Source organism: Phyllobates terribilis, unplaced genomic scaffold (genome assembly GCF_046119375.1).
Source record: "Phyllobates terribilis strain yellow unplaced genomic scaffold, ASM4611937v1 Scaffold_19__1_contigs__length_20705806, whole genome shotgun sequence".
NCBI classification, from domain to species: domain Eukaryota; kingdom Metazoa; phylum Chordata; class Amphibia; order Anura; family Dendrobatidae; genus Phyllobates; species Phyllobates terribilis.
The window spans coordinates 892,054-902,348 of NW_027362779.1; positions in this window are offsets into that span (position 1 = coordinate 892,054).

The following is a 10,295-nucleotide window of genomic DNA, read 5'->3' on the forward strand; positions in this document are numbered from 1 at the left end:
GGGGGTGAGGGGTAACACGCATAACAGGATTGGGGGGTGAGGGGTAACACGCATACCAGGATTGGGGGGTGAGGGGACCATGCATACCAGGATTGAGGGTGAGGGGTGCCACGCATACCGGGATTGGGGATGAGGGGTGCCATGCATACCGGGATTGGGGATGAGGGGTGCCACGCATACTGGGATTGGGGATGAGGGTTGCCACGCATATTGGTATTGGGGGATGAGGGGTGCCACGCATACCGGGATTGGGGATGAGGGGTGCCACGCATACCGGGATTGGGGGGTGAGGGGTGCCATGCATACCGGGATTGGGGGTGAGGGGTGCCACGCATACCGGGATTAGGGATGAGGGGTGCCACGCATACCGGGATTGGGGATGAGGGGTGCCACACATACCGGGATTGGGGATGAGGGGTGCCATGTATACCGGGATTGGGGATGAGGGGTGCCACGCATACCGGGATTGGGGATGAGGGGTGCCACACATACAAGGATTGGGATGAGGGGTGCCACTCATGCCGGGATTGGGGATGAGGGGTGCCACGCATGCCGGGATTGGGGATGAGGGGTGCCACGCATGCCGGGATTGGGGATGAGGGGTGCCACGCATGCCGGGATTGAGGATGAGGGGTGCCACGCATACCGGGATTGGGGATGAGGGATGGAGTGCCATGCATACCGGGATGAGGGATGGCGTACCATGCATACCAGGATGAGGGATACCATACACACCAGGATAGTGATGAGGGGTACCATACATACCAGGATAGGGATGAGGGGTGCCACGCATACCAGGATAGGGATGAGTGGTGCCACGTATACCAGGATTGGGGATGAGGGGTGCCACGCATACCAGGATAGGGCGTGAGGGGTGCCACGCATACCAGGATTGGGGGTGAGGGGTGCCACGCATACCAGGATTGGGGGTGAGGGGTGTCAAGCATACCAGGATTGGGGGTGAGGTGTACCACGCATACCAGGATTGGATGGTGGGGACAGGATGGGGACAGCACAAATACAAGGAGGGGGGCAGCACATACCAGCATGGGAGACCATATACCAATAAAAATGCTGTCCACCCGGGCGTAGAACGGGTTCAATAGCTAGTAGTATATATATACTGAATGCATATACCGTATTTTTCGGACTATAAGACGCACCGGACCATAAGACGTACCTAGGTTTTAGAGTAGGTAAATAGAAAAAAAATGTAAGCAAAAAATGTGGTCATTATGCCCTGTTAAGGGGGAGGGGGTCTGCTGCTTACACTGTTATAGGGGTAATGTCCCCCAATTCTGTTAATATCCCCCATCCTGGTATATTTATATACACACTGCTCAAAAAAATAAAGGGAACAATCAAATAACACATCCTAGATCTGAATGAATGAAATATTCTCATTGAATACTTTGTTCTGACAACAAAATCACACAAAAATCATCAATGGAAATCAAATTTATTAACCAATGGAGGCCTGGATTTGGAGTCACCCCCAAAATTAAAGTGGAAAAACACACTACAGGCTGATCCAACTTTGATGTAATATCCTTAAAAAAAGTCAAAATGAGTCTCAGTATTGTGTGTGGCCTCCACGTGCCTGTATGACCTCCCTACAACGCCTGGGCATGCTCCTGATGAGGCTGAGTATTGTGTGTGGCCTCCACGTGCCTGTATGACCTCCCTACAACGCCTGGGCATGCTCCTGATGATGCTGAGTATTGTGTGTGGCCTCCACGTGCCTGTATGACAACCCTACAACGCCTGGGCATGCTCCTGATGAGGCTGAGTATTGTGTGTGGCCTCCACGTGCCTGTATGACCTCCCTACAATGCCTGGGCATGCTCCTGATGAGGCTGAGTATTGTGTGTGGCCTCCACGTGCCTGTATGACCTCCCTACAACGCCTGGGCATGCTCCTGATGAGGCTGAGTATTGTGTGTGGCCTCCACGTGCTTGTATGACCTCCCTACAACGCCTGGGCATGCTCCTGATGAGGCTCAGTATTGTGTGTGGCCTCCACGTGCCTGTATGACCTCCCTACAACGCCTGGGCATGCTCCTGATGAGGTTGCAGATGGTCTCCTGTGGGATCTCCTGCCAGACCTGGACTAAAGCATCCGCCAACTCCTGGACAGTCTGTGGTGCAACGTGACATTGGTGCATGGAGCAAGACATGTCAAATGAGCAATAAAAGAGAAGAAATCCGGCACCACCTCTGCTTTAAATACACCTCTCATTCAATGAAATGAAACTCCCGGATACATGGTGGTGCATGTCCAAGTAAACAGTCTAGTAATGCAGAAGCAAAAATAAAGGTAGCACTCAACAAAAGTTCCGAAGATGTCCTTTATTAGTACTAACAGTACATGTTGTCTGGCGGCATAGGATGGAGACCCCTAAGGGTGTGCGGGGGAGTGAGAGAGAGGACGATGGCCGTTTCGCTCCCTTCCGGATCTTGAACGGGTCCCAGGGAGCAAGACATGATATCCCAGATGTGCTCAATCGGATTCAGGTCTGGGGAACGGGCGGGCCAGTCCATAACTTCAATGCCTTCATCTTGCAGGAACTGCTGACACACTCCAGCCACATGAGGTCTGGCATTGTCCTGCATTAGGAGGAACCCAGGGCCAACCGCACCAGCATATGGTCTCACAAGGGGTCTGAGGATCTCATCTCAGTACTTAATGGCAGTCAGGCTACCTCTGGCGAGCAAATGGAGGGCTGTGCGGCCCTCCAAAGAAATGCCACCCCACACCATTACTCACCTACTGCCAAACCGGTCATGCTGAAGGATGTTGCAGGCAGCAGATCGTTCTCCACGGTGTCTCCAGACTCTGTCACGTCTGTCACATGTGCTCAGTGTGAACCTGCTTTCATCTGTGAAGAGCACAGGGCGCCAGTTGCCACTTTGCCAATCCTGGTGTTCTGTGGCAAATGCCAAGCGTCCTGCACGGTGTTGGGCTGTGAGTACAACCCCCATCTGTGGACGTCGGGCCCTCATACCACCCTTATGGAGTTGGTTTCTAACCGTTTTTGCAGACACATCCACATTTGTGGTCAGCTGGAGGTCATTTTGCAGGGCTTTGGCAGTGATCCTCCTGTTCCTCCTTGCACAAAGGCGGAGGTAGCGGTCCTGCTGCTGGGTTGTTGCCCTCCTACGGCTCCCTCCACGTCTCCTGGTGTACTGGCCTGTCTCCTGGTAGTGCCTCCAGCCTCTGGACACTACGCTGACAGACACAGCAAACCTTCTTTCCACAGCTCGCATTGATGTGCCATCCTGGAAGAGCTGCACTACCTGAGCAACTTCTGTGGGTTGTAGAGTCCATCTCAAGCTACCACGAGTGTGAAAGCACAACCAACATTCAAAAGTGACCAAAACATCAGCCAGAAAGCATTGGTACTGAGATGTTGTCTGTGGTCCCCACCTGCAGAACCACTCCTTTATTGAGAGTGTTTTGATAATTGCCAATAATTTCCATCTATTGTCTATTCCATTTGCACAACAGCATGTGAAATTGATTGTCAATCAGTGTTGCTTCCTAAGTGGACAGTTTGATTTCACAGAAGTTTGATTTACTTGGAGTTATATTCTGTTGTTTAAGGGTTCCCTTTATTTTTTGAGTAGTGTATATATATATATATATATATATATATATATATATATATATATATATACTGTGGCTCTGGGTGGTGGGGGGAATGGCAGTGGCGGAGGAGCGGGGCACTGAAGGCAGCATGGCTGCGGTGGCTGCAGCCTTTACCTGAACGGGATTCGGGCATATGATCTGACGTGGCCATAGACTATAATGGTCCAGACAGAGTGAATGTGCCCTCTGTCGTACAGGGGGACATTAAGTCATAGGGGGCACACCAGGCAGGGACCCGATATTACAGGGTGGCAGGAGGGCGACTATTGCAAACAACATAATTAGAGCTATGGGCCCTTATGTGCAGAGTATTCAGGGGCCCCATTATGCAATGCAGGCGGGATACAGAGTCCCAGCAGAGCTCAACAATGACGGATACAATGTTTTATAATGGAATTGACCTAATAACAAGGCACCAGTGTAATGGTATCAGGGGCCCCGGCAGCCGGATGTACTCAGCTCCTATATATCAGGTGTAAGGGCCACATAGTAATGGTATCAGGGGCCCCAGCAGCCGCCTGTACTCAGCTCCTATATATCAGGTGTAAGGGCCACATAGTAATGGTATCAGGGGCCCCGGCAGCCGCCTGTACTCAGCTCCTATATATCAGGTGTAAGGGCCACATAGTAATGGTATCAGGGGCCCCAGCAGCCGCCTGTACTCAGCTCCTATATATCAGGTGTAAGGGCCACATAGTAATGGTATCAGGGGCCCCAGCAGCCGCCTGTACTCAGCTCCTATATATCAGGTGTAAGGGCCACATAGTAATGGTATAAGGGGCCCCAGCAGCCGCCTGTACTCAGCCCTTATATATCAGGTGTAAGGGCCACATAGTAATGGTATCAGGGGCCCCAGCAGCCGCCTGTACTCAGCTCCTATATATCAGGTGTAAGGGCCACATAGTAATGGTATCAGGGGCCCCGGCAGCCGCCTGTACTCAGCTCCTATATATCAGGTGTAAGGGCCACATAGTAATGGTATCAGGGGCCCCAGCAGCCGCCTGTACTCAGCCCTTATATATCAGGTGTAAGGGCCACATAGTAATGGTATCAGGGGCCCCAGCAGCCGCCTGTACTCAGCTCCTATATATCAGGTGTAATGGCCACATAGTAATGGTATCAGGGGCCCCGGCAGCCGCCTGTACTCAGCTCCTATATATCAGGTGTAAGGGCCACATAGTAATGGTATCAGGGGCCCCAGCAGCCGCCTGTACTCAGCTCCTATACAGTGGTGGCCAAAAGTATTGGCACCATTGCAATTCTGTCAGATAATACTCAGTTTCTTCCTGAAAATGATTGCAATCACAAATTCTTTGGTCTTATTATCTTCATTTAATTTGTCTTCAATGAAAAAACACAAAAAGAATTGTCCTAAAGCCAAATTGGATACAATTGGCAATAACTAAATCACACTTGCAGCCAGTTAACATGGATTATGTTATGATCTGCAACATAAACTAAGGAAAGAAAGGGAAAAGCTGTCCCTACAGTAAGACTAAGCTGAATCCCTACGATGTAGCGGGCAGCCTGTTCCTTGTGAACAGACCCGCTTTCGTCCTCGGCTAGTCTGAACAGAGACCTATAGAATAAAGGGAGGGGTCCCTAAAAGAGCTAAGGACTGGGACAAAAAATGGAATCCTCCTAACAGAAGTTGTTGCAGAGCAAAAATACAAACTGAACAAAAAGTACTAGAGGTCCAGAGGACCAAGCAAACTAGACAGAGATAGGCACCGAAGCACCTGGCTAGAGAGACAGGCAAAAAACACTGAAGTCCAGCAAAGCCAGAAGGGCGGAGCTGGAATATATAGGCAGCTAGTCACGTGACCGCAAAACACAAGATAGCAAAAACTAACAGGAGGGTTCTAACAGATTAAAGTTGACTCAGCCTCTGTCCTGTGTCCTTGTGTGTACCACATTGAGCAAGGAGAAAAGAAAGAAGACAAAAGAACTGTCTGAGGACTTGAGAAACCAAATTGTGAGGAAGCATGAGCAATCTCAAGGCTACAAGTCCATCTCCAAAGACCTGAATGTTCCTGTGTCTTCCGTGCGCAGTGTCATCAAGAAGTGTAAAGCCCATGGCACTGTGGCTAACCTATCTAGATGTGGACGGAAAAGAAAAATTGACAAGAGATTTCAACGCAAGATTGTGCGGATGGTGGATAAAGAACCTCGACTAACATCCAAACAAGTTCAAGCTGCCCTGCAGTCCGAGGGTACAACAGTGTCAACCCGTACTATCCGTCGGCGTCTGAATGAAAAGGGACTGTATGGTAGGATACCCAGGAAGACCCCACTTCTTACCCCGAGACATAAAAAAGCCAGGCTGCAGTTTGCCAAAACTTACCTGAGAAAGCCTAAAACGTTTTGGAAGAATGTTCTTTTGTCAGATGAGACAAAAGTAGAGCTTTTTGGGAAAAAGCATCAACATAGAGTGTACAGGGAAAAAAAAGAGGCATTCAAAGAAAAGAACACGGTCCCTACAGTCAAACATGGCGGAGGTTCCCTGATGTTTTGGGTTGCTTTGCTGCCTCTGGCACTGGACTGATTGACCGTGTGCATGGCATTATGAAGTCTGAAGACTACCAACAAAGTTTGCAGCATAATGTAGGGCCCAGTGTGAGAAACCTGGGTCTCCCTCAGAGGTCATGGGTCTTCCAGCAGGACAATGACCCAAAACACACTTCCAAAAGCACTATAAAATGGTTTTAGAGAAAGCACTGGAGACTTCTAAGGTGGCCAGCAATGAGTCCAGACCTGAATCCCATAGAACACCTGTGGAGAGATCTCAAAATGGCAGTTTGGAGAAGGCACCCTTCAAATATCAGGGACCTGGAGCAGTTTGCCAAAGAAGAATGGTCTACAATTCCAGCAGAGCATTGTAAGAAACTCATTGATGGTTACCGGAAGCGGTTGTTCGCAGTTATTTTGGCTAAAGGTTGTGCAACCAAGTATTAGACTGAGGGTGCCAATACTTTTGTCTGGCCCATTTTTGGAGTTTTGTGTGAAATGATCATTGATTTGATTTTTGTTTCATTCTCTTTTGTGTATTTTCTTTGCAAGAAAATAAAATGAAGATAATAATACCAAAGAATTTGTGATTGCAATCATTTTCAGGAAGAAACTGAGTATTATCTGACAGAATTGCAGGGGTGCCAATACTTTTGGCCACCACTGTATATCAGGTGTAAGGGCCACATAGTAATGGTATCAGGGGCCCCAGCAGCCGCCTGTACTCAGCTACTATATATGGCCACGGCCGAAAGTGTTGGCAATCTTGAAATTGTTCCAGAAAGTGAAGTATTTCTCCCAGAAAATTATTGCAATTACACATGTTTTGTTATACACATGTTTAATATTCTTTGTGTGTATTGGAACAAAAGAAAAAAACAAACAAAAGGAAAAAAGGCAAATTGGACATCATTTCATACAAAACCCCAAAAATGGGCAGGACAAAATTGATAGCACCTTTCCAAAATTGTGGGTGAACAACTTTGTTTCAAGCATGTGATGCTCATTCAAACTAACCTGTGGCAAGTAACAGGTGTGAGCAATATGAAAATCACACCTGAAACCAGATAAAAAGTGGAGAAGTTGACTCAATCTTTGCATTGTGTCTGTGTGTGCCACACTAAGTATGGAGAACAGAAAGAGAAGAGAACTGTCTGAGTACTTGAGAACCAAAATTGTTGAAAAATATCAACAATCTCAAAGTTACAATTCCATCTCCAGAGATCTTGATGTCCCTTTGTCCACGGTGCGAAACATAATTAAGAAGCTTACAAGTCATGGCACTGTAGCTAATCTCCCTGGACGTGGATGGAAGAGAAAAATTGATGAAAGGTTGCAACGCAGGATAGTCCGGATGATGGATAAGCAGTGCCAATCAAGTTCCAAAGAAATTCAAAGTTGTCCTGCAAGCTCAGGGTGCATCAGTGTTAGCGCAAATAAGCGCTAAGGCAGGAGACCCAAGAGAACCCCACTGCTGACACAGAGACATAAAAAGCTACACTGAAGTGTGCCAAAATGTATGCAAGCCAAAATCCTTCTGGGAACGCATCTTTTCGACAGATGAGACCAAGACAGAGCTTTTTGGTAAAGCACATCATTCTACTGTTTACGGAAAATGGAATAATGCCTACAAAGAAAAGAACACACTACCTACAGTCAAATATGGTGTAAGTTCAAAGACGTTTTGTGGTTGTTTTGCTGCCTCATGCACTGGGTGCCTTGACTGTGTGCAAGGCATCATGAAATCTGAAGATTACCAACGGATTTTGGGTCGCAATGTAGTGCCCAGTGTCAGAAAGCTGGGTTTGCGTCCTAGGTCATGGTTCTTCCAGGAGAATGACCCAAAACATACTTCAAGAAGCCCGCAGAAATGGATGGAAACATAGCGCTGGAGAGGTATGAAGTAGCAGCAACTATGAGAGACATGGAGCAGTTTACAAAAGAAGAGTGGTCAAAATTCCAGCTGAGAGGTGTAAGAAGCTTGTTGATGGTTATAGGAAGCGATTGATTGCAGTTATTTTATTCCAAAGGGTGAGCAACCAAATATTAAAGTTGAGGGTGCCAACAATTTTCTTCAGACCATTTTTGGGGCTGTGTGTGAAATTATGTCCAATTTGCCTTTTTTTCTGCTTTTTTTGTGTTGTTGCAATACACACAAAGAAAATAAAGTGTGTATAGCAAAACAGATGTAACTGCAATAATTGGGAGAAATACTTCATTTTCTGAAACAATTTCAAGGGAGTGAACACTTTCGGCCATAACTGTATGTGTAATATATACATATATACATACACACACACACACAGTTGAAACCAGAAGTTTACATACACTATATAAAAAGACACATCTGCATGTTTTTCTCAATATCTGACATGAAATCAGAATAAACCTTTCCCGTTTTAGGTCAATTAGGATTACCATAATTTTTAAAATTTGCCAAATGCCAGAATAATGAGAGAGAGAGAGAATGTTTAAGTCATTTTTATTACTTACTGCAAAGTCAAAAGTTTACACACACTAAGATTACTATGCCTTTAAACAATTCTGGACTGCCCATATGATGATGTAATGTGTTTGGAAGCTTCTAATAGTTTTTTTGGCAACATCTGAGTTAATTAGAGACACACGTGTAGATGTATTTTAATGCACACCTGAAACACACTGCTTATTTCTGTAGTATCATGGGAAAGTCTAAAGAAATCAGCGAAGATATCAGGAAGAGAATTGTGGACTTGCACAAGTCTGACTCATCCTTAGATACAATTTCAAGATACCTGACGGTGCCTCGTTCATCTGTACAAACAATTATACGCAAGTACAAACAAGATGGGAATGTACTGCCATCTTATCGCTCAGGAAGGAGACGGGTTCTGTGTCCCAGAGATGAACGTGCTTTGGTCCGACATGTGCATATCAACCCAAGGACAAAAGCAAGAGACCTTGTGAAGATGATGGCGGAAGCTGGTAAGATTGTGTCAATAACCACAGTGAAACGAGTACTGTATTAACATGGGCTGAAAGGCCACTCTGCCAGGAAGAAGCCATTACTCCAAAAGAAACATAAAAAAGCCAAATTAATGTTTGCAAATGCACACAGGAACAAAGACCTTAATTTTTGGAGACATGTCTGTGGTCTGATGAAACTAAAATTGAACTTTTTTGGCATAATGACCATCGCTACGTTTGGAGGAAAAAGGGAGAAGCTTGGAAGCCAAAGAACACCATCCCAACTGTGAAACATGGGGGTGGCAGCATCATGATCTGGGGTTGATTTGCTGCAGGAGGGACTGGTTCACTTCACTAAATAGATGACACCATGAGAAAAGAAGATTATGTGGCAATACTGAAGCAACATCTCAAGACATCAGCCAGGAAGTTAAAGCTTGGGCGGAAATGGGTATTCCAAATGGACAATGACCCGAAGCATATTTGACGCACCCCTGGGCCGGTGTCGCGCAGCGTTGCGCACGCGGGAGCTTACCCGGAGCCGGATCTGTTGAGGGTTGTAGTCTCGTGGCGGTGACCCGGTCCGTGCCCAGGGAGTCAGACTAAGTGGCGCTGTATCAGCGGTAGATGTTGGACGACTATGCCACCCGTTGAGTACAGCTAAGGAGCTGCTGCTGCAGGGCAGACCGCTGAGGCCGGTGGTAGGATTGTGCAGCGTGATAGTATAACCCCCAACGGGAGGGGTATGGCCTCAGGGCAGCCGACGTGGATGATGGGGGTAGCAGGAACCACTCGGAGACGGTACGGTGTAGTTCAGGGTCTTTACTGGAGACAAAGATAGACCCTCCCGGAGTACTGGCTAGCGATTGGGGCCTGGTCAGTCCTTGAGCAGATGGACCAGGCGGAGTTGTAGGCCTCCCAAACTAACTGTACTCTTCTGGCTACCTTGCTAGAGGCGGGTATAAGTAGCCCACGTCCCTGAGTGTACCGTGTGGTGCTCACCCGTATGGCCGGTGACTCGGGGCCTTCTAGTAGCTTCCGCTCCACGACGGCGGTGCTGGTCCCATGCGTGTGACCGTGCCTTCGGGTTTCTTGGCCAGAGGACCTGAAATCCCCTGCCTGACGGATTCTGCTGCTGGGTAGGAGTTAGTCCCCACAGCCTCGGACTCCGGGTCCGGTAAGAAATCTTCTCA